The 24,711-nt window shown below is 40.4% G+C and overlaps 1 protein-coding gene across 4 annotated transcripts in view; it reads left to right on the top strand.

The window, feature by feature from the left end:
• Window positions 1-24,711, top strand: part of MTUS2 (microtubule associated scaffold protein 2) — a 263,855-nt gene that overhangs the window by 58,223 nt on the left and 180,921 nt on the right. The window contains exon 2 of one of the 4 annotated variants that reach the window (XM_071433980.1): window positions 1,883-1,941. The exons of the other annotated variants lie outside the window; for them this stretch is intronic. The gene's annotated coding sequence lies outside the window, so the exon portion shown is untranslated. The remainder of the gene's footprint in view (window positions 1-1,882; window positions 1,942-24,711) is intronic. 4 annotated transcript variants of the gene reach the window in all.

Here is a 24,711-nt window from a genome sequence, read left to right as displayed (position 1 = left end):
AAGAGTGACACCATGGACCTGAGAGTGTTGTTCAAGAACTTCTTGAGCTCTGTCGGGCTGGTGCTGTGACTGCTTCCCTGGGGAGCCTGTGCTGGTGCCCAACCACCCTCTGGGTGAAGAACCTATTTCTAATATCCAACCTACACCTCCTCTAACAGAACCTCAGGTCATTCCCTCCGGTCCTGTCACTGGCCCTACAGAGAAGACATCAGCGCCTCCCCTCTCTCTTCCCCTCTTGAGGAAGCTTTGGACTGCAATGAGTCTCCCCTCAGTCTCCTCCAGGCTGAGCAGACCAAGTGACCTCAGCAGCTCCTCATATGGTTTCCCCTCCAGACCCTCCACCATCTTCACTGCCCTCATTTGGACAATCTCTAATGACTCAATCTCTTTCTAAAGTCTCATAAATTTCAGATGTCTTCAGACATCAGCAATGTGCTGGAAGAGGGAGGGGAAATAAAAATAGATGAATGCTATCAGACTTGCCATTACATTCAGAGGACTCTTATTGAATTAATTTGAAGTCTGTGCGTTGATCAGTCCTTAGTTTGGATGACTGGCACTGTATTGTAAATAGTGGTGAAAACTGCTGAGGATGTTGCCTAACCTTTCCTTGTAATGGCAACATCAATCACTCTGTGATTAACATGCTCACAGACACTTTTTTCATCTTCTGCTATAGCATTTCTTCCAGTAAAAAAACTGGATTAACAGCTGAGTGCTGAAGGAAGAGTCTTTTCTGAAAGAGACTCTATGAAAGTCCATGGAAAAACATAATTTTTCATGTGTCACCTGAAATAATGAAGCACAGAGATACCCTCCTCATCTCTCAGAATCAATATTTTTTTAAATATAAATGGAAATATATAACTGACAATGAGGATTGTTTTTCCATTGAATACCTGTAACCAAATTATAAAGTAACTTTGATTTATAAATGTGTTTTTTTTCCTGGATGGGGAGAGATCAGTCTAATCACATTTTCACAGCCAAAATCTCATTCTTCTGGGATATCAATCAAATACATGCCTCCTCTCCCCCCTGTCTTGAGGATGAATATTTATTTAGCAAGATTCAGGAGAAGTATGTTGTAAAGAAATCTAACAGCAAAGAGTAAGATAAAGCAAAGAGAGAAAATATCTAACTGCATACTAAAATATAACTTTTCATTTGTTAAGTTTTCAGAATGCTCTTTTGAAGAAATAGTCAATTTTCATCACTACTTGTGCTCTAAACAAATGAGTAAAGAAAAGTATACGAAATAAATAGCAGTGTAAATGTTACTTTATTTATTATGCTCTTAGAATATTTTATGAGTATTTAATCTAATATTGCTTTTTCTCCATACTGTCCTAAGAGTGGTTATACAAAATTTTCATGGCCATGAGAATTCCCAAAGCATATGTAATTCCCCCATCAAAACAATTCTGAGAAATTAAAAAGTGTTATTTACTTCTGCCCTCTATGGCACACAGCACTTAAGCTGTCAAGAGGTCACTGTCTTAAAGATTGCAACCTGTGGTGTTTTGGAGTTACTCATCCTCTTGCTGAAAATTTCATTTTCTCTGACTTTTAAAGCCCAGAACTTCATCCTGCCACAGAAGCACTGCATTCACATCTGAAAACTGCTCGCAGGGTGTTCAGTTCTTCCAGCACTGCATTGGCCCAAAGCTTGTGCTGAAGTGCAAGCTGCAACTCAGGCAATGAAATAAATAGAAAATCTATGCTTGAAAATAGAAATCAATAGAAAAGATAGTTCAAATGTAATCTAGACTGGTGCTTGTGTGAAAAAACTATACTGGCATTTTAATAGTTATTCTATAATTCAAAGAACTTTCCTATTGACCTAGAATGATTTTTTCCCCCGTTTTGATATCTTTTGAAGGCTTCTGATGAGCAGAGCAAGAGTCTTCCCCAAGGAGCATCTTCAGTAGAAACCAAATAGTAAGTAATACAGGAGGTGTGCAAGGTGTGCCTTGCAGACAGCAGCTCGATTCTGTGTAATCTAATGGGTACCTCCAGAAATTACTCTGCCTTATAACTGTAAAGGAGCATATGATACCCAGTTTATGGACAGCCCATGCTTTGATTTTGGACTTGCACTGGTAGGGCAGTAATCCATATTTTTCAACAAGCTTTCTGTGTCTTCTGCTCTTTGTCAGATGTACACACTAAAGAAGAGATTGTAAAATAAAGTATTTTTAAACTTTAAGTATTTTTAAAATTTCTTACCCCGCTTCAGCCAATGGCTTTAGGTGATTAATATTAGTCATTTCACAAGAAACAAACAGTTGTATTGAAATTGAAACTAGGGCTCTGTTATAAACTCACTTCTGATCCTACACCTAACTTCCCATGAGGGAAGGCTCATCTTTCTGGAAGTTCGTGTGCTGTATCTCAGCAGTCAATAAGGGATTTCTGAGAATGTAAGGGAAACAAACTTGGGTAAAATTGTGAAAGCTCACCTATTTCATAGTCAGAAAATCTCACTGTGGGCTGTTTGTTCTAATTCTGAAAGAGCTGGACTAGACATCCCATGTGTGCTTTGTCTTTGGGGACTTCCTTTGGGCTGTGATTATTTTGTGGGAAATAATAGGTCACCTGCAGATATGTGCAGTAGACTCATCATTTAAAATGCAGAGGGGAGACAATTAATTAGATTTGTTTTAAACTTGGCAGGAAAGGTTTGTCCTACTTTGTGGCTGACACTTTGGGCAAATTATTTAGAACATTTGTGTATTAATTAGAAGCTGTAGATGGGATCATGTTTCTTATCTTTTTGACAACAAGTGTTATGAGCAATGCAGAAAGGATGGTAACTTAGCAAACTGGTTGTGTACTAAAAGTTGGCAAAGTCACTGAGGAAATTCAGAGTGGTTGGTAGGTGTCAGAAATGTTCAGGGTCTTGGGGCAATGGAATGTCCTCGTGTATAAAATGTGCCAAAACTCCTGGTATGTGTGAGAAGGACGTAGGAGGCAGGAAGCCTTTACACTTGCCATCCTTTATTCTCTTTTGAAGTTCAAATTTCAGATGAGGTTTTGCACATCTAGGAGATAATTGCTCTCCAGTTTTGATAATTACTTTATATACCAATTCTTCCAGTCATTAGACACAAATTGCAGTACTTTGCAAACAGAAGATCTGATTTATTGTCTGACCTGATTAGTAATGAAGCATTTGACTGTATCTGGCCTAATTCCCTGCTGTGTAAGCATATGTAGCAACCTAGAAGTGAATGGCAATACATGAGATCGTACTAGTGATAAGTTTGGTCCATTATTAATAAAATACAACAAATAAACAGGTTTTGTGCTCATAAATTATTTGAATATTCAGACCAGGACCTGCTGATAAGCAATTATAAGGAAATCTTTCCTCTGACACAAAGAAATGTCAGATTTTTCCAAGAAAACCAAATGATTCTTATCTTCAAAACAAAAAAAATGTTGGGTTAGAGGGCCTTCTATTAAATAGGTACAACACTCAAAATGATGCATGATCTTTATCAACTCCAGTGCTGTTAAAACACAAAAGTTACACATCCCCTCTGAGTGTAGACTTTGGGATAGGTGAAGAAATGTGTGATGCATTGTCCTGCCTTAGGCTGAATCCTCTGTGGAGATGGCTCCTGCTCTCTATTCACTACATGCAGAGAGCTAAAAGGACTATCTTGGACTAGACAACTAAGTTTTGGAGTGCTAAAATTAACCAAGTTATATCCACAGCTGCTATCTTTATCTTCAGTGTATCTTTTTCTATTTTGTTTTTAATTTCATGTCTCTCCACTCACCCATTTTCTGTGTCTTCTGCAGTTTTTCTCTAAATCCATCATCCCACATCGTACAAATTATTTCCTTTAATTTAACCATGATCTCTGATGCTGGAATGGCAAATGGGATTCTGTGATACTTCTGCTCCACTCTATTTGCTGAAACATTGATTTTCTTAGAGCATTTAAGTACTGAAAAAAATCAATAGGGCTATATACAAGTAATATAAAGGCATCTTGGTAACTTATGGAGAAAGAGTCAATTGACAGAGTTTCATGTCATGCAGTGAGAGGGAAACCTGTGGTTTCTAGCTGAGGGCAAATGATAGCACAGTTCTCTCACACCCTGTGTTCCACATCTGCCCATCAAGGGTAACCACAGCCCCACAAGCTACAAGAAGACGGAGCACGATCTGGAGAAAATAGTGTGAAAATCCCAACAAGTAATAGGGGGCTCCTGGTTCCCAGAAACGCCACTGTTTTCTTGGCTGACTCATGCCCTGAAGAACATTACTGGGTGCTCCCTCATCAGGAGGTTCAGCAGCAACATCTCTTCCTTACACCAATTACGCCTTCTCATTTCTGCCTGGCTTGTTACAGGAGGGATGTATCTGCCCAAGTCTGGTGTTAGGGAGCTGCTGTGAGCTAGGGATGGCCTCTGCACCCTCTCAGGTGTTGGAGGGGATTTTTGGCATTGCATATAGCCTTCCACCAGGCTCTGGCTCACTCCAGGTGTGTGTCCCCACCACTGCCTCCAGCTGCTCAGCTCCTCATGGACAAACTTTCAAACCCTCACAAATGACATCAGGTGAAAAGGAAGCCAGGGCTGCCACCATCTGAATGTGAAGGCAAACCCACAAGCCCAGCAGTATTTTTGATCAGCAGCTCCGTTGGCACTGTCAAAATGTATTATGAATGAATGGCCAAATATTTCACAGATGTAATGCAATAGGGCTCAAGCTCCAAGGCCAGAAATATATAAGTGTAAAGATAACTGATATTTGCAGAGATACCTTAAAAATCTGTCTCCTGTTGCATGTAATGGGATTTTTCCATCTGTTTGCCGCATAGCTGAGGAATGCAAAAGCTAGAGTAAGGTAAGATTATAATCAAATTCATTTGTTTTTCAATTACTGCTGGGTATATTTTATTTCTGAGGCTGGGACAAGATCCAGAATTTTTAGCCTGAATGTGGATAATACAGGTTATTTTTTCCTCAAAATGTTGAAGTGCCTATTTTTCCTGTGTTTGACATTGTATAATCATAGATATTGTAATTATAGGTATTCATTTTTTGTGATGAAATGTGGCTAGTGTAACAACATTCTTTAAATAGCTGTCTCTTTTTCAGTGAGAAAGAAACATTTGGCAGTGTCTCATTCTGCCATTTAATTGAGCCGTGTGAAATATGTGAGCAGAGGGAAGAATAGGAAGTCTTAAACCCTAGAACATACCAATTAGACATGTGTCTGTCATGTCCCAATCCTGGTATTAGTGCACATGTTTTTGATGCTGTGTTAGACATGCTGTAGTAAAATAAGAGAAATTCCTAGGAGGAATGAGTAGCACTGTGATGGAGATGGTGTAACACAAGCAAGTACCTACCAGTCACCTCTGTGAACGTGACCAAGCCCCCAGTGGTAGAACCTAAGAATGTATGTGCTGCTGGAAGTCTCTTCCCACAAAGATGCATCAACAGAGATCTCTGGAAGTGAAATGAAAACCTTTCCTAAATGTCCTTCAAAGGGCTGGTACAGAAGAGACAATTGCTTGATTTGTATTTCCTTGTTGGGAAGAGTTCTTTTAAGAGACAGAGTATTTTTTTTATCTATGCAAAGATGTGGATGGATATGAACCTCACAATGTAAACAAGCTGTCAGATTTCACTCCCTTAGAACTTGCAATTCATTGCTTTAGGCCATGAATGCCTGAGAGGATAAGTTATAGAGGTTTGCCTTCTTGTGATGTGTTCTGCTTGCCAATCTTAAATCTGCTTTTTCTTCTATACCTAAAATCATAAATTTGGTATAGGAAGGCCAGTCAGCAGTGCTATGTTAAGCACTGAAGCATCCTAAGGCAGTCTAGATGAGCTTTGTCAAGTATGCACTTCTGTGTGCTTCCCTCAAGGATAGTGATATTTTCCTCCAGAAAACATTAAGTTATTAAGTTCACTGATGAAATTTCCTGTGATACACTGTAGGATCCACATTTTGACTTTCAGATAGATAATCCAAGTAATATTCTGTAAAAGATGGTCAGCATCCAGTAAAGGAGAGCCCCTATGCAAATGTGGTATGAAACATCTACAATAAACTGATGGAGAGAGACAGATTGTGGATCCTTTCATGGCATTGGATTTTGTTCCTGCAAAGGGCTTTCCACAGAGCTTTCATGAACTGATACTATGAACTACTTTGTGATCTCTAGTGCTGGAAGGAAAAGCTTTCCCTAAAGGCTCAGTAAGTCCCAGCCTGGGCAGGTACATTGCTGCTGGAATACACCAGGCAGAAATGAGAAGAGATTGTTGGTCTGGGTAGGAGAAGTTGCTGTTGGAATTCCTGCTGGTGCTCCTAGGAGCTCCAGTGATGTTCTCTAGAGCCTGACTCAGTCAGGAACACAGTGGGAACAAGGAGCCCCTGCTATTTGTTGGGATATTCCCACTGTTTCCCCATTGTCTTTGCACTTGGTTGAGTTCCTGTGTCAGACAGTCTTCCAGAGCCACCACAGCCATCCTGCCCTTTGCACCAACACACTTTCTGTCTTCTAGCAAAGCCTAGTAGCCAATCCATCCCCTTTGGAGGTCTCGCCACTGGAGTCTGCATGGCTTCTTTTACATTGGTGGAGTTGTCTTAGCAACAGCAAGAAGTTTAGGGCAGGACAAGGTATGATCTCTGTTCTGTACAGTGCAGTGCAGAATTCACAAGGCCATACAAATGTTTTATGACAATAATTTCCCTTCCCTTCCTTCAACAGATTGTTGTGTTCTTCTTTTAGCAGCTGAACTTCATTTTGTTATTTGTGGCCCATTAGTAGTGCTTCCAGGAAGGACTGACAAAGCCATTACTGAAATTGTTCACTTACAGGTATAGATGGTATCCAAAGGACCTGCTGTTTTGTTGAACTGCACAGCTCAGGAGATTTTTCTAGCCTCACACTGATTGTGGGTTGCTGTGCTAGCAACAGCAGCATGTGACAGCAGAAGTGCCACTGCTGTACCAAGTGCAATCATCACTGTGGCATCAGAAATGAAAGCCAGCTGAGAAAATAGGTAGTTTTGCTCCTGAACTTGCCAGCATGGAGATTTCCTGCTTGGTATCATAGCATATGTGGAAATTTGGTTGGGATGGCTCATTGAGTCCAGGATCACCTAGGTGTCCATTCCTCCTGCTTTCTGGTGCTGCTGATTTTTGGGGCATGGTTCACAGGCAGTTTGGCCAAGAGAAATATGATAAAAGAAGTTAAAAGTTCTGCTGTTGTGCCTCACTAGTGAGATGTAATTAACCAGTGGGGAGTCATGGTTCTGGAGAAAATTTCTGTCTGTTCCTACGGGAGAAGCAATATGACTTCCTGAGGGATTCCATTCTGTTATTCTGTGAAGATGGTGCCTCTGATGTCTAATCAGCAGCAGAAGTGGAAGGACAGAGCATGGTCAGAGCAGATAAAATCTTCATGGCTTCCAGTTGCTGTAATAGCTTTTTTAGCTGCTAATATCTTGATTGAAATGTGATTTTCTTTCTTCTTTTTTTTTCTTTGTTGCACTCATATATTGGGCATATTTTATTCAAGAAGGACAAAAATTACATGCAAGACACCAACCCCCTCTGCCAAGCCATAAGCTTGGAGGACAAGGGCGAGGACAAGGGCAAGGACAAAGGCACTAATGAAAGTGTTACACGGATGTCTCTGGTCCATTTTCCATAGGCTGATGACCGAAATACTTACCCTTTTACCATTATTATTCCTTAGAAGGATTCCCCCTGGACATGTCACCTACTGCAGAGAAATTTGGCTTCAGCAGCCAAAAGGGCCAGGCCTGTGCTCAGTGCAGGACCAAAGCTGGAGGTTTTGCTTGTGCAATGGAGGGCACAGCTTGTTGCTTTCAGTCCCTCTTTGGGAAGGGTGTTCAGTGTGCCAGCTTCTCTGCTTCCAGGGAAGGCCCTGGGACTTTCCTCAGCTGGGCCCTTGGATGCTGCTGGCTTCAAACTGCCTGGAACAGCAGAGCTACTTCCCATAGAGCTTCTCATTGGAAAAACTGAATCATTCTGGATTTTGTGTGCAGGTGGTTTTCCTTCTGGGGATTCACTCAGCAGAGAGAAGGAAAATTGGCTAAACAGTTTTAGTTTCGTTTACAGTCATCCTTTCAAGTGGTATTCAACCTCTCCAAGGTTGAATTATAGATGAATTGTAGATGTTTATTTGTTTAGAGAAAGCCTTGATGGAAATATAATTAAAATTGTATAAACATTTGTATTACTCTTACAGAGTATAAATTTAGACAAAGTTTTTCATGAAAGTTTGTCTTTTAACCAAATAATCTATCAATGTTTGAAATTGTAAGGGTGTATTCATATAGGTAAATAAATTTGTTACCTACCTTTCATTTGTGATACTCAGTAGATGATAAAAATAAACTAGAATAAAAAGGAAAATAAGGTTATAGAAAATGGAGAAGGTAGGCTGGCAGGTATATTAGTGGTGAGCAAACAAAACTGGAAGACAGGCTGACAAGTAATGACATGCTATTTGTTTTTTTATGGACACTCATTATTTCTGCAGGGAACATCTGCTCTGCAAGGGTTCTTTGCAGCAGCTCACCAGCAGAGGTGAATAACCCCAGATTACCTCATCCTTAATGCATATTATACCTCATCTATATTTCAATTGATGCTGGCTCCTTCTGTTTTCAAGTTTAAATACAATTCTGAGGTTTCTGGTTGAAGTCCCTCCCTTCCATCCCAAGAGGAGAAATAATTTTGGTGACACATTTGTATATATGACAGTTTTTATCTGAGATAAATCCTTCTGTTTCTAAGTTACTGTTTTAACCACTGTGGACAGAGGTAGTTTAGCCAACAACCTTGTGCATATTTACCTGCAGTGTAGGTGTCTGAGTTCAGATGAATCCAGCCCTACAGTATCTGTTGACTGTGATTTGTGACACCTATCTTGGGAGATCTTGAAAAGCTTCCCAGATCTTACTTCCTCCTCTGTGTACCTCAGTATCTGGAAAATTTCATCCCATTTATATGTTTATATGTTTACTTGTGGAGGGGCAAGGGTCTTGGCATGTTGAGCATGTTAAAGGTTTCCTCCAAGTTTACATAAGATACTCCTTTTGTTTGCTGTGTGAGTTGTTCTTTATATGAAGGCGCTCAGACCCACGTGATATCAGCACACCTAGCTGTGAAAATACCAGAAACACTGTCTTTGATATGTTCAAGGGGGATGAAACAATCACTATTAATCACTCAAAGATATGAAAATGACTTACCCAAGTGAAAGATAAGGTGCTTGACTTTCCTTTTAGTTACACTGGTGAAAATTGAGAGTTGCTGGTGTCAATTTGTTTTGTCTGGCTTAATGGAGATAACAATCAGGTCCCTTGGCTTCTAATCAAGTTTGATATTACCCTGGTGAGTTGTTCTAATCCCTTAAATGGCACCATGTGGTAAGAATCAATTGTGTTATGAAAATTACTCAGCTTTTCAGTTGTTCTAGTGTAGTTTGGTCTAATTGCCTAATTTTATCTTCTCAATAAAGAAAATATTCTGAATTCTCTGTTGTACCACATCTCCCGTAGACATCCATATTTGTAATTCTTATTATAAAAAAGAATGACAAATATTTTTGGTTAAACAAGTTTTGAATAAGCAACTCAGAATAACTAGGAACTAGTAAGCACACTGTCTTAACAAACACCTTGTAGCTGTCTTCTACACTTTGTGTACAAGTGCTTGGGTAAGTTGTTTTCTTTTTCTGAAGACAACCTCTTGCCAGTGCAGACAGTGTAGGTTATTTCTGCTGTTGCATGTGTGGGATTTTGCATGTGAAATTTATGCATTACTGAGCAATAGTTCTACAAGTGTTGCTGTGCACAGAAAGGGTGGGTATATTCTTCCCAGAACCAAATATGTCTGGAACACAGTTTTGAATGCTATAAATTCTGTAGCGGAATAAAACAACACAAATAAGCACACTCACATCCGTACAGCTGTTTGCTGTTAGAGTTACCTAGCTGCAAATTTCTATCATTTGGGAATATCTTGTCTCTTGTAGTTGCTTTGACTCTGGCTTTAAAACCAAACCAGTAGATAGAGTTTGTCCATGTGTGTGCTTGGTCATCCTGTGGCCAAGGTGAAGAGATATTCTTGTCTGTTTTCTGAAGACAAAACATTATGAATCACTGAAGATTTGCTTTGTGCTTGGAGTTGTCTCCACTGTGCAGAAATGCCTTGGAGCACTGTGAGAGGGATTGCTTGTATAAGCCATTAAAGGTAACTATGGCATTTAGAGGCACCATGAAGTGAAAAAATTTCAACAGTCTGGTTTCTTAAAAGCCATGTTACCTTGCAAATGACCTGTCCTACTTTTTGCTCCGCTGATGTGTCACAACAGACCACCATGCTACAGCACTAAAATGCAGTAATGTGTCGCTGTATAGGATGTAAGTTATGTTTGCAGGACTTGTGGAGTGGTTGAGAACAAGGTAAGCAACAGGCATAAGCAAAAGCCAGTTGTGATCATGTGTGTAATAATAAAAAAGACATGACTTGCCTCACTGGGAAAACCTTGTGCACTGGTCTGGGTGAAGGTATTTTCTGAAGCAGTCAGAATTATTGGCACCGCAGACTGTTTGCCCTTCTGGCTAAGTTCATGCTTCATGAAACCTGTCGAATTGTAACATCAAAACAGTGACATTTCATGGACATGGAAAAATATTTTGGGATTTCTTGTATCCCCTAAGGAACAGTCTCTTCACAGAACTAGACCTGATAGTGGAGTATTAGAATGAGTAGTAACTGATAATATTAATGCCCAATATACTTATGCATTGACCAAATTATTATCTGCTTGTGTTATGTATTTTTTTTTGTTTGCTTTCTTTTTTTTTCCAATGAGGAAAAATATGGACTAACAATTCTTCAGAATCATAAATTTCTTATAATTGTTTTATTATGGTGGAGATTAAAAGAGAAGAACAGAGGGAAGGTGTTTTATATAAAGTGACAGTTGATTTTCCTCTGCTTGCCCATAAAATACCTCTTTATCCCAGCCTTCTCTGAATATCATGCTTTATTTTCCAGAGAAGATAGTCTATGCTTGGGGCACATTTCCTTAAATCTTTGCAAACCACTGATGCCCAGAATACATTCTGCTTAGCATAATCACATTAATTCCAGTTTTCACAGACATATGTGTTCCACCCTCCACATCTCTTAATCGCTAATCCCACCTCCATGAAGAGCTTTTCTGGGAGAAGCATGCCGTAAAAGATGAAATTAAATTGTTCCGGAACCAGTTTCTGAATGTCACGTGGAAGTTTTTACTCTTGGCAACAATGACATCAATGTGCCTTTCCTTCAGAAAAAAGTCTAGACATGAAGCAAAAACCTGTCCCTTTTTTTTTAAGCGACACAGGGACTGGGCTTTTTCTCAGTACTGTTTCATCCTAATCACTGCTGGGGAAGTGGAACATTTGATTGATCAGGCTGGAATATGTTCCACTCATAGCTCATCAGCTCAGTCCTGGACATGGATCATCCCTATTGTTGAGCAGGCATGATGCTTTGACTGAGACTGGAAAGACCCACATGTTTTTAAAATGCTGTTATATGTTTATATTCATGCTTGCCAATCCTAAGATTTCCCTTTACTATTGTTTTTTGAGAGGGAAGCAAAAATGGAGGAGAATGATTGAGGGAGAAAAAGGGAGAAACAAACAAGTAAAACACTGGCATAACCAAGCTGGGACTGTTAAAAGTGGGAGATTGACATTTGTAAAAGTAAGGAGGCACTGTGGAAGCCTGGACTGGAAAAGGCCTTCAGTATTTAGTATTTCAGTGAGAGCTGTCTCCTCTGCTTTAGGATACTGGCCCCAGGTAAAGAATTAATAAAATATTAACTTGACAATAACTTCTTCTCCTGATGTAATTGTTCATTATCGGAAAAAATAGTCCAAAGAACCTAATAAAAAAGAAAATATCATTATTAAAATTGTCTTCCTGAAATGATTGCACATGGAAGAATTATCTGAGGATCATTTCATCTTGATTGTGTGTCATGCTGTGTATCAAATTACATCAGATTTATTCCACAAGCAGACATCCTTCAGGACCATCTGACTAGCAAAATCTTATTCTAGCCAAGAGGCAATGGAATTGTGTAAATCATCCCATTTCATGGGTATAATTATTCAATCAATCAGCCAAAGGGGAGTAAAAGTTCTCGACGTGTTGGTCATAGTACATCTCTCTAACCTGGGATGTTTTCCATTGTGTGACGGTGACATTTGAGGCTGTATGGGGCAACTTATTTATCTGTGCAGAGTCAGATCCAGCCAATGGTGCATTCAACAAGACATTACTCCATAAATAAATGTAATGGGACTGCCTGAAGAATGAGACTTTGCTTAGACTAAAAAAAAAGTTACAGTCTGGCCCTGATAGAGTTGAGCCTCAATTTCAAGAAATGCATGTGAGGTATAAGAAAAGATAGCCTTCCCCTTTCTGGTCTCTGAAAACTTTCAGCAGCTTATAGTTCATGGCTAGTGTTTCCAGGAAAGTTAGATGCCTGTTGTCATTCTCTGCTCATATAAACTGTGGCAACAGATTGCATATGGAAGTGCAGTGAATTGTTAAAAGTTTTCCATTTCATGTACAAGTTTAATTACTGTAATTTTCTTAATAAAGTTTTTCATTTTCTACTTTAACAATAATGACATAGATAAGTAATAATAATAATACAATTGTAAAGAAGGATTATAACATGAAATGGGAATTAAAAAAACCAAACCCAAGTTCCTGTGTCAGCAACACAGCAGTAAAAAGGCATTAAGAAAAAAATCTTGGTCTGAGAGGGAGAAGCAATTTCCCAGGTAATAAAGCTTTAGTCTAAATCATGATTAAGACAGGGATTTCCCCAGAGATTATGATAAAGCTTTTACAGGTCCCCAGACCAGTGCTCATAGTCTTCAAGGCAATGAGTCTTATTTGTCTGGTGTTGATATCTCCTCTTTCCAGCCTCTGCACAGTTTCCAAAGATTGATGACCTCCCAAGAGAATACTGGGGATTCATCTAGGTTAATAGAGCTAATATTAATAAAGAGCTAATAGAACTGGCAGTTTTACTGTAGACCTTCTACTGGCATCTCTGGTGTACCTGAGAGTGAGCCACATGGCCAACATCTGCCACATGTCATTCCCTCACTTGTCTTCTTTGCCTGGTACATTCTTCTTTCTTTCTGAAATCGTGTCTTTTGCTCCATAATCTCTGGTGTTTCTGTTCCTGGAGCAGCCTTGAATTTACAAGAAGCCTCTGATGCAGTTGTTGTTGTTGAACTTGACCAAGTTGTAGAAATAATGTAGAAAGCAGAACACTGTCAGCTTGTAAGCACTTGGAGTGCTGTGGTGTTTAACTACAGACAGCCACTCACTCACTCTCCCACCAGTGGGATCAGGGAGAGAATTGGAAGAGTAAAAGCTGGGAACAAGGAATTAATTCACTGCTCCCCATGGGCAGGCAGGTGTTCAGCCATCTCCAGGAGACCAGAGCCCCATCATGTATAATGGCTTTCAGTTTAAATCTGTTCCCTCTTGTCCTATCAACACAGGTCCTTGTAAAAAGCTCCTCTTTCTTATAGACCCCCTTTAGGTACTGAAAGGATGTTGTAGGGTGTCCCCAGAACCTTCTCTGCCCCAGACTGAACAAGTCCAGCTCTCTCAGCCTGTGTTCATAGCAGGGGTGATCCAGTCCTCTTTCTTGAGAGACTAATGGAAAAATCTGTGCTGAGGCCCTCTAAGAGATCTTACCCCAGGTACACTGGACTGAGTGTGTTTGCACAGGGCCAGCTCAGCGTAGGTGCCTCCAAACCATGATTTCCTAAACAGTGCTCTCCTGAGCACTGTGCAGACATGACAGTTTAGCTGTGTGTTAACAGCTTCCAAGCAGTATTTCTCACTTGTTTCAAGTGTTGTTAAAAGTAGACTGTATGGTCTCATGCCAAACTTTGGAATCCTTATGTTTTGGTGAGTGTCCAGTGCTATTTTGAAACAGTTTTAAAATTCCTTGTTTGTTGCATAGAAAGAATTGGGATTTGATAAAATACTGAGTAACCCTGCCTCATTTGAAATATAAGGAGCAGAAAATATGAGGAGATGAACAGAAGTTTCATTATCATTTACCCAGTGAAAATCTGAGGGGTTAGATTTTTGTGTAACTGCATTGCCTGACTTTACTCTGACCTGCTGCTGTGTTCTCCTTGCTTGGGTCTCTTGCTGCTATATAGGATTCTCAGGCATGCTGTGAGCTAGAGTAAGAGGGAAATTAATACACAGTTTTTAATGCAAAACTCTTTCTAGAGGAGGTCTTTATAGGATTGGTGTGGGACAGCCCCTTGCATAAAAGAATTGTCCAGAAGACACTAACCTCTTCCTTTTCTATGTGGTATTTGTCTGAAGGGGACAGGTGAGGCATCTTCCTGTCTCTCTGCAGATGTTCTCAGGTGGCAGCATGCAACATTAATCACCCTGATGCATCCACTGAGCTGTCAGGAAGGTTTCACGCCTCCTGAGTGCTGTGAAATCCCTTTCCCAAGGCATCCAGTCCTCCTCACATTCCTGGGACAGCACACACTCTGTGTGGTAGAGGATATGAGCTGAAGACAGAGAGATTCAACAAAGGAAGTCACTGGCCAGCTTAGTCATTCATGATCAGGAACACCCCTGTCTTCCTCATGGGTGCCATCATCTTCTTCAAAAGAGAAGACTGTAGTAGAGAGATCAGTAAAAAGGGGTGCCGGCTTCTACTTTTTCTTCCTCAAAGAGCCCAGAAGCAGAGGGTAGAGGGGCCAGTTGTAGGCAATCATCTCTAATTGGAGCGATGGACCAAATGCACCCCAAAACCAGAGAGATCAGTACAATAAGAGATGCTCTTTTTGTTGCTTTGTTCTTCTGCATCTGGGATGCCAGTGTTGATCAAAGTAATTTTTGTATCACCTCTTGGCAGGTTTTCCCAGTGCGCCACATTTGGTAATTTACAGCACAGCACTTCCAGCAATAACCATAACTGACAGCTGAAAGTGGTTTGCACACATTTAAAAAATTGGGCAATATAAAAGTTAGGCAATGTTTGCAGGAGAGGTAACATTGCAAATTATAACAGCTGATGTAGCTGGAAAGGCATGGGCGTGTATCCAAACACCCATGGCCTTCTCGGGATTGCTGCAGAGACAGACACTACAGAGAAACAAAAATCCAGCTCCTCCCTTTCAATTGTGGCATTTCTAAAATGCCTCCCAGTGCTGCAAATCAGTTCAAGTTTAGAATAACCTGATTTATAGCCATAGCACATGCTGTGAGACTGGAAACTCAATAACATTTTATTACCTACTAAAGAAGTTGTTTATTTAAATGATTACTTCTTGTGACATATACCAGAAGATAAACAGTGTACAAATGAGTAAAATGTGTGACTGACTGCTTTGTGACTACACTCTTCTGTTCATTTTATGCCATTCATTGCTGAGTTTATTCCACAATAAATACAGACACTATTATCAGACTACATTTTCCAGAAAAAAAAAATCTTCAGCTAAAGGAGTCAGTGTACCTTACAAGAACCACATCTTTTGTCAGATTTTATTCTAATACTCACCTACAATTGAAATGGCTAAGTTTCTGTTTTCAGAGTGAAAAGCAATGATAATTCATGCAATAATTCTCCCAGCAAAACAAAAGCAAAAAGAAAAAAACCCAAACCAAATTAGGAAGCTTCATTTTAGGTATGTGTAATTAGACACGATGGGAAGATGCCTTAATCCATGGCATCACATTTCCTTTCCTATTAGCATGATATTAATGGATATACAGGGGGAAAATCAGTTTCTCATCTGACAAAAGGTGTTTATCTGCTGCTCATAATCTTGAACTAACCTTTCCCCTCCTGTCATTATTCTTGAGAGTATTATTTAATGTAAATTCCTATTGTAGCTGTTGTGCTGTAAAAGGTGATCTCCTTTTCCCTCAAAGGTATGATAGCTCATTTTGAAAACTGATGTATAGCCCTGGTCCATCCTGGTCCTCTGCCTAAAGGAGCAGTGAAGAACTGAAAGGGTCCTGTGATCCTGACCTCATGATACTGGGAAGAGGGTTTCTGCCTACCCAGTGTCATGGGAAATGCCATGGGCTCATGTAGCCAAGACTGTGTTTTGCCTGATGGCCTAGGAAGGCCTTCTTTAATCAGGAAAATGGTGTCTGGTGGAGTTGAAGATGGGAGCTCTTCCCATCTCCCTCTGCCTCTTTTCCTGACATCCTTTTCTGCTGACTTTTTGCTGCCTGCTGGAGACAAACTGAGACTATTTTGATAGTAATGTGACAATTTATTATTCTTTCTTCCATCTCCAAAACCTCTCAATTTCAGCCTCACCTTTACTAACTTAGTGTTCTGCTATTTGCTTTGTCAGATCTTTCAGGATTTTTCTGGGGTGGGGGTGAAAAACAGATCCAAATTGGCACAAATATCAGCACAAGGCTATAGTCTCCTTTCCTCCTGCTACAGTAAGCATTAAATCTGTTCCTAGTGAGGCTGGCTAATAAACCCCATCACATCCTGGCTGGCATTTGTCATGCTTAGCTGCAGGCACATATTGAGGTTCCTGTTGGAAATAGTTGCTTGCATTTCTGTTCCATCAGTGCACAGACACTGGAATTTCCAGAGTCAGATTCAAAGATTATTTTAGACTTTTACAGGGATTATTTCTGCCCAAAGACTACGGTTACATAGATGTAAATACTAATCTTAAATGACTAATCGTAAAAAAAGCTTAGGTGTAGTGTCTACAATGTAGGCATGGGAAATTAGGTGAGGTTGATCTCTCTGATATATTTTGCAGTGATCTCTCTTCTTTAGATAAAGTGGGCAAATGTGAACTGCTCCAGCACCCACTGCCTCTTGTAATGGAATTAAACTGAGAGGAGAAACACTTTGCTGGGGACTGCTCTCTGCTCCAAACCCTCGCACCTATTGGTTTGCACCCATACACCATGGCCTGAGCTGGAGCAGCAGATCCTGCCCGAGTTCAGGGCTCACTGGGAGTTTATTATTCTCACAGCCATGGTCATCCAGCTCAGGACACTGGACCCCCTTAGCTTGTCATCAGTGATGAAGACAGAGACAAAGAAAACATTAAGCATCTCTGCCTTATCTGTGTCCCTGTTTATGAGGTGACCATAATGTTGTCAGACAATTTGGCCTTGGTCAAATATAATCTAAATATTTGCTGAGAACCATGCCTGTTGTATGGTAGGAGAGCAATAGCCAAGTCCAAAATGGAACTTTCTAGAGAAATCAAGTCTGCTTTTACAATTAGCCTGTTGAAGTTTGTACATGTTATAGAAAATGTTGCAAGCCGGGCTAATGTACTAACAAATATTTATCTTGGGCAGAATGGCTGTAAAATACAGCAGAGCTGTCATTACCTTTTTTTTAACAATCCTAAAATGTAATCACTGTTTTCTAATGCACTTCTTAATATTTCAGTGTTTCTCACGTCTCTGTATCTTCAGAAAACAACTTCTTCCATTGAAGTGCTGACATTTTCCTTAAATAAGTAACACCAAACACTAAACTCCATTCTCACAAAATAAATTATTCAGTAAGTCTTCTTTAATTATCTCCTCTGACTGCTTTGTTGCCTGAAATGTTCATTGCTCTTGCAGAGAAGACGAACCCCCGGATTTCCCCGATGGTTATTGTAGATGTCAGCTGTAGTGTTCAGGCTCTTCAAAGGATCACTCCCATGGCCTAATCTCCAGCGCTCCCCAAAGCTCACCACTGATTACTTTGGTGTGTTCTAGTAGTGACTGTGAGGTGGGGGGCAGTGCCCATCGCTAGATTTTGTTATCCACAGAAAAAGCTTTGTACCATTGAAAAATGCAAGCTGAATGCTGATTAATGTGCCAAAGACGGCGAAGGTCATGGCTACGTATAAAGTGGGAAACTTGCCACATATTGATGGGATAATCAAATGGGATGGAGGAGTGAGTGAACCGTAGATAACAGACATTACCCGTGTCTCTTAAGGGACTATTGGAAGGTGCCTGGATGCTGTTAAGAGTAACCTGATACAAACAGCTGCACAGAAGAGTAAAGTAGCTTTAATCCTGCACGGTCTGCCCTTCTGTTTACTTCCCTGTTTTCACAGATAAGTAGCATGGTGGTATTTGGTCTCAAAGCTTCTCTCTGACAGGCAAACAGACAGGAGGCAGGGGAAGCAGTTGCATGGCAAAGCTTTGTTCACTGCTCCTGGAGGAGTGCTGCAGTTCAGGCTCACCCAAAGTGACTGAAGTACTGTGTTGAGCTGCGTGGGATTTTGACAGAACATCTTGGTGAATTGATACATTCTGTGTTTGCACTCGAGGCTAGATAGCTGAAATCTCTGTGAAGGCTTATTCCTCCTCCCCTGGAAAGCTGTCCAGTTTGGACGTTACCAGGCAGGGTTGGATGTATCAGTCATTCGGCCACTGACTGACGGAACTGTGTCCTTCAGGCCAAACTCTGACATATCAAACAGCTGAAGCTAACTCTGACTGGGACTAGACTGGTTCACAGCTCAAAACAAGTTTTCTCCTTTAAGGTGCACTCAGTAACTGTCAACACTGAACCTGCAAAGCTGAACTTCCTTTCTCATGTGCAGACTTGAGATGACTTTGTGCTGAAGATAAACACATCTGCAGAGCCATCAGGGCTTTATAGTCACTGTCTTTGCAGGAGTGTGCAGCTGTGGCATGCTGTTGACCTCTTGAAAACCAAGCTGCCAAGACTTTCTCTTTCCCCACAGGCTTCCCAAAAAACCAGCAGATTTTTTGGTAAATGTATTTATACTAGCAATAGTATCTTTTTCCCTTTTCAGTTTTTTCTTAGCAAATTGATTCAGGCTTTAATTCCTAAACGTGACAGGTGAACTCTTTAGGCCAAGTTTTAACTTGCAGCTTGTATTTATATGGGAGAAGTAGGACATGGAAAACCAGGCTTTGAAATGGAAATTCTGCCTCAGCTACAGCCACAGCAGTGCTGCTCAGAGCCCTATTTTGTTTTCATTTTCCCCTAGTCAGCCAAATCAGAGTCACCACTCCTTGTTCAAAGGAGAAGTGTTAACTTTCCAGAATTCCCTGTGCTGCTGCTTATGAGTCTTACAGACGTTGTTGAATGTCATATCCAGTAATCCATGTCTTTGAGCAGGTCTTGAGTTTCTAAGAAAAGAGTATTCTTCTCTGACTACCAGAGTCTTGGAGCTAGCTCTAGGATACAGGCACCCCAAACAAAATAGAAGGTATGTTTTCATATTCCAGTGCTTGCGTGTGATTCTAGGCCAGTGTATGCATTTCTGCTGGATAGCCCTACCCCAGCTGTATGCTTCTATGTCACCAGGCTGCCATCAAATCAGCAGCTGATATACATACAGCCTGTGCAGAGTAAACCACTATTGGATATTTGTGGGAACAGTTAATATGTCACTGGGAAATTCCTTAAATGTTTGCTCGACAACAAAGTCAGGTGATAAAGTGAAGGTTAGTTGATTGTCAAGCTGGAGCTTCTACACTATTGGAAGGCCACTGTAATTGTGAGCTACTGTTTAAATTTTTCTTTTTTTATGCTGTCTCTTCTGGAATTGATCTTGTTTCTAAATATACAAATTCTGATCTAATTCCATTTGGAGAGGTCCTGTGTTTTGGCAGATGGCAGAACTTTCTGCAGAGTGGCTTGCAAATGTTGGGGTGTGAAGCACGCTTGGCAGTGATGCTCGGAAAATGATCTGGTGGGATTTGTGAAGCATGTTGTGCTGCTATGCAGTACCTGGGAGAATGAAACCATGAGCACAGGGTAGTGTGCCCAGACCTTGCACAGGGTAGCATAAAGCATCACTCCTTGGCATTTCCTCCAGTGCTGAAACAGCAGGATTTTAGCTGACGATCTTGCATGGCCATCTGGTGAAAGAGTGAAAGAACTTTACAGGGACTAATTATTTCCCAGATTAATACTGCTGACAAGTACTCCACAAGGCAGTGTGTATGTTTGCAGGGTGTTTTGCTGATAGAAATGCCATTAATTATTTTGCCTGTGATTCGCCGAACGCTGCGATTCTGTGTGCTGGCGTTCTGCCCCAACATCACCATCTGTGTATACCCTAGTATTTATTTCAGAACTTTCTGGAGACTTTTCCATTTTCAGATTTAAGAGCCTGGCTTAAGTGAATGTTAATAGAAGGTGTTAAAACAATCTATTTTTTTTTAACACAGTTTTCCTCTCAAAGCTTGTCAAAGTCTGCTTACTAACAATATGCTCTGTGGGTTGTGTTCTAGGTGTGACTGCTCTCAGGCACTGTAGTTTAAATGGAGTGTAAGACTTATGCATTGATTAAATTCTCTATGTTTTCTTCTTAAGAGAAGTTACTGGGACATATTTTTTAATATCTCGTAACTAAGGTATACTATTTATTTTGTTGTAATGAGCATATGAAAAATAGAGCATTGCTTATCCATGCATATGGAGACACATCAATAATTTAATCAAATATGTCAATGTAATCAATGTAACCATCAGAAATGTTAAAATAATAATAGAAATATTCCTGGTTTCAAAATATTAGAAATACTAAAGTTTCAACTGTGGTTTTCTTTTATGGCTTAACTAGATTCTGATTGATGATGATTTTCATCCCAACACAGAATTCTGGTGTAATTCCACATCCAATCAAAGAACTGTTCCTTTTAAATTGATTTAGCTACAGAGATCTTATTAAGAATAATTTCAGATTAAAATGCCCATAGGTTCTCTTTGACCTTTTGTGATACTGAGTCTTCAAGGTCTTTTAACACTTCAGGTGTATAAAACCAGTCTGATATGACAAACCCCTCTAGGTTTTTGTGTTGTTTAGACAGATGTCCTGCCTTATTTACTGAAAAATGGAACAATCACCCAGTGGAGCAACACATATGGTCTAAATTCACTGACCTATATTCATTGATTAAAAGAAAATCTCTGGTGGAACCTCAGAGAGGGAAGAAACATCGTGTTATCCCTTCAGAGAGAAAAAAAAAAAGGGAATCAAAGAGTTTAAAGAACACTGGGGACTTTACGTAAGATAAAAGTGGTTTTGGGGTGGATGACTGTGTGGAAAAATAAGTACTTTTATACTCTGAGGGCAGAAACAGAGGAAAGTAGTAGAATTTGTGAAAGTTGGGTGGGATAAAATGGGAAAGGTAAGGTTTATGGGGTACCAAGAAGCACCTTGTAAATGAAGCAGTGTTGCTGTCCTGAGGGAGAAGGGTGTTCTTGCTTGGGAGAAAGATATGGATTTTCCTCACTGCTCTCAGAAGTATCACCCAACCCAAACCCCAAAGTTAGTACATAACTTTTCAAGAAAAAAACATCATTTCTCATAATTGAGAAAGGAACAGGTAAGATGAGACTACTGAACTCAGTATCTTAGATTATTAAATTGCTTCAGGGGTACAGTCACTCACTGTTTCTTATCACAACTGCTGCAGTCAACATAGAAACCTTTTATGAATGGCTAAATAAAACCTGTCTTCTTTCCCTTTTGTTACCTTTGCATTTGGCAAAGGTTTTCCTTATTTGCATGAGTCTCTTAGAGCTCTAGCACAGTGTAAGTCAAAAGCTGGCTCTTAATGCAGGGTCTGCTTAACCCTGACTCTGACTGAAGAGGTGATCCTACCCCAATGAGGACACCTTTGCTGTAGAGCCAGAATGATGCTGACAGGACTGTTAGTGATGACCCAGAGAATCAGATCTCTAGCTGGGGCAGCAGCTCTGTTCCCAGTGCGTGGCTTCCCAGAGAATATGTTAAAACCTCTGTGTGGCTTTAAGTACAAGGTAGTTAACATACAAGCTGAGTCACCTCTTCAACAGAAGACAAACTCTTGAACTGCAAGAAGATGAGTACTTTACAAAGCAGACTGTTTGACTGCCTGATTTACATTCAGCTACCAGGAACCTGGGTAGTGGTTTTCCTTGAAGGAGTCAAACCTGTTTTTCAAAGACTTTTCCAGAGCCCTGCCCATAGGATCCAGCATTCTAACTGTAAGAAATACTGTTGCAAAACAGGGAGCCAAGATTTACCTGAGTTTAACCATATTAAAGAGTCAGGATGATTCAGGCCACAAGTTTAACTTGAATTTCCATCAAGAAGAGCCTTCTTCTCTCAGCAGGTTGCAGAGTATGCCCCTATGACTTGCTTAAACTCAATGCTTACATCCTGGACAGAAAAAGTTCGTTGGAAAGAAACTCTGCTCTACAGAGATGAAGTGATTTGCCCTTCACTAACATTGACTGGAGTCCTGAGGCCAGAGTTCAGACCCCCAAGCCTGAGACTCTGGCCAGATGCAGAGATTGCACTGCAGGTGTCTAGGTCTGAACCACAGATAGCAGGTGTGGTTCAGGCAGCATTTAGCTCAGCAGAGAAATCCATTCATCTCAGTCTGAGCTAGGTACATGGGATGAGTTAAATGAATTATGCCCTGGAAATACTTAATTTTCTCTATTGTTTGTGAAAGGAACTTAAGGTGACTAGTTCAGCTGTAGATGCTCGCAGAAAGGTGAGATGAGTCCAGCCTCTCATCACAGCCCTTACTCTACAAATGCTGGCCTTTAATAGCAACAGACTCCAGTCAATTGCAGCTCCTGGTGGATCCTGATGGAATAGGGAATAGACTGTACTGGTTGGGAGATTGCCAATTGAGATTTCAGTCTTAAACATAACTAAGACTATCTGCTGCTATGTTGTGTTGTGAGTGATGGATCACAAGTAAATCAAGTCCTAGATCTTGATTCTAGTCACTTTTACCAATATAAAAGCAAAGGATAGGTTGTTGCAGGTTAATGCAGATAGGACATGAGCTAGTAATAAACAGCTTTAGTACCAATGGTGATTTAAATTTTAGGTCCCCATCCACACAGTTTTCAACAGTATTTTTCATCATCTCTCTTTTTCGTGCTCAGTGCTCTGGTGACCCCTTTTCTCACACAAACATCTGCCTGGTGCTCCTGCTCTGGATTACAGGACTGGGGCTCTTTTTCACATTTGTTCCTTGCTCCAGATTCTCTAAGCATTTTTCCTTTCAATACAGGACAAGCCTTTTGTCACAGCAGCTTGGATTGGCTTAAGCAACATGTAAGGGTAGAAAAATTGGAATGACCCTGAGATGTGTAGTATGAAATGTCTTCCCACTAAATAGCTGAATGGCTGAGCATTAGACAGGATAAACCTGAGCATCACAGATGATTTAAATCTGTTGCTCCCTCACAGCATGATGGTGCCCTGTGTGTCTGAGCTATGTCTGTGCAATGGAGTAGGCTGCATGTGAGGTTTGAGTGCTCTGTCTTAGCTTTCCAGCTGCTATTTATATTACATTACCTCACAGAGCATCCAGCTGAGAACAGGACCTTGCTGTGGGAAGTACAAGGAGTGTACAGACAGTTTTGTACAGTCTTTGACCAAATACCGCAGTCTTTTGGCAAGTCTTGAACAGACATTGACTAAAAAAAAGTTAAACAAGTTAAACACACAGGGCAAGTGAGGGGCAAAATAGGAGAGAAAAGTCTGTGGGGAGCTCACCATGAATCAAAAAGAAATAGAGGATACATGTCTATGTTTTTGTAATTTGATTTTATGCTTCATTCTGTTTTTTCTTGGATGTCCTTAGTGGCCCATGCTAATCAAGCAGGTGAAAGAAATCTGCAGCGTGTGAATCAATCCCCAGTAATGAATTCAAAGGTGCTAAAACAATGAAGGATCTGGTCTTATAGATTACTCGGCACGCATTCAGTTTACTCTTTTTAACAAAGACTGAGGTGGAGCCAGGAATGAGCAAGGCCTGTATCACTAAAGATTAGACAAATCTCTCCCTGTTTCCCCCAACCCTAACATTGTGCTGCAACTTTTCAAATAATAACTCCTCACTAATCTATACTTCTAAGTGAAATATCTGTAATGCATTTTATTACATTCTTCTATCCTGGATTGGATATGTCACAGCTGATCTCTGAGGTCTCTCCAAATTAATGAGATTAGACTTCTTTCCAAATTTTCTCTGCTTAAATACATTGCTTTGATCTTTTTGTGTGCCAAGTAGGACTGAAAAGAAAATGGAATGACTTCTTGCAGGAAATAATTGTTTCTGGTAATGGAGAAGGATCATAACAATGTGTTTGCTTAGCTGCAGATTGATTCTGTGTGGACAGGGAATCCAAATCTGAGCCTTGCTAAGATGTTCAAGGGATCTGTATACTGGCTGTACAAGAGCTCCCAAAGGGATGCAGCTCTGCCAAGAGCCCTGCTCCCATCAGAGCTGTGTGTGCAGGTTTGTGATTGTTGATAGGCAAGGACTCCCAATAGCAGGATCAAATCTTTTTCTTAGTAGAGCTTCACTATGACACCTACCTGGAGGGCACTTTCTGGTCCATGAGTTCTGCACCACCTGCCACAAGTTTCACATGATCTAATCCCTCCGGAATTTTCCCATTTTATGTTTTAGAAATACCTGGACAGCAAAAGTCTCTGCTGTAAAGGCTGGGAATTTCTTCTATTTTCTACCTAGCTGTATTGACTGCCATGTTGTACTCACTTGTTTTTATGACCCAAATTTAAATATCTTCTCTCATGTATCATTTTCATACTATTTTTTCTTCGATGAATCCCCTTATGCTC

The sequence above is a fragment of the Agelaius tricolor genome, unplaced genomic scaffold (genome assembly GCF_023055355.1).
Source record: "Agelaius tricolor isolate 1412-34295 unplaced genomic scaffold, bAgeTri1.0.p SCAF_9, whole genome shotgun sequence".
NCBI lineage: Eukaryota > Metazoa > Chordata > Aves > Passeriformes > Icteridae > Agelaius > Agelaius tricolor.
Note: the sequence above shows the minus strand (reverse complement) of the source record. Positions and strands in the feature narration are given on the sequence as shown.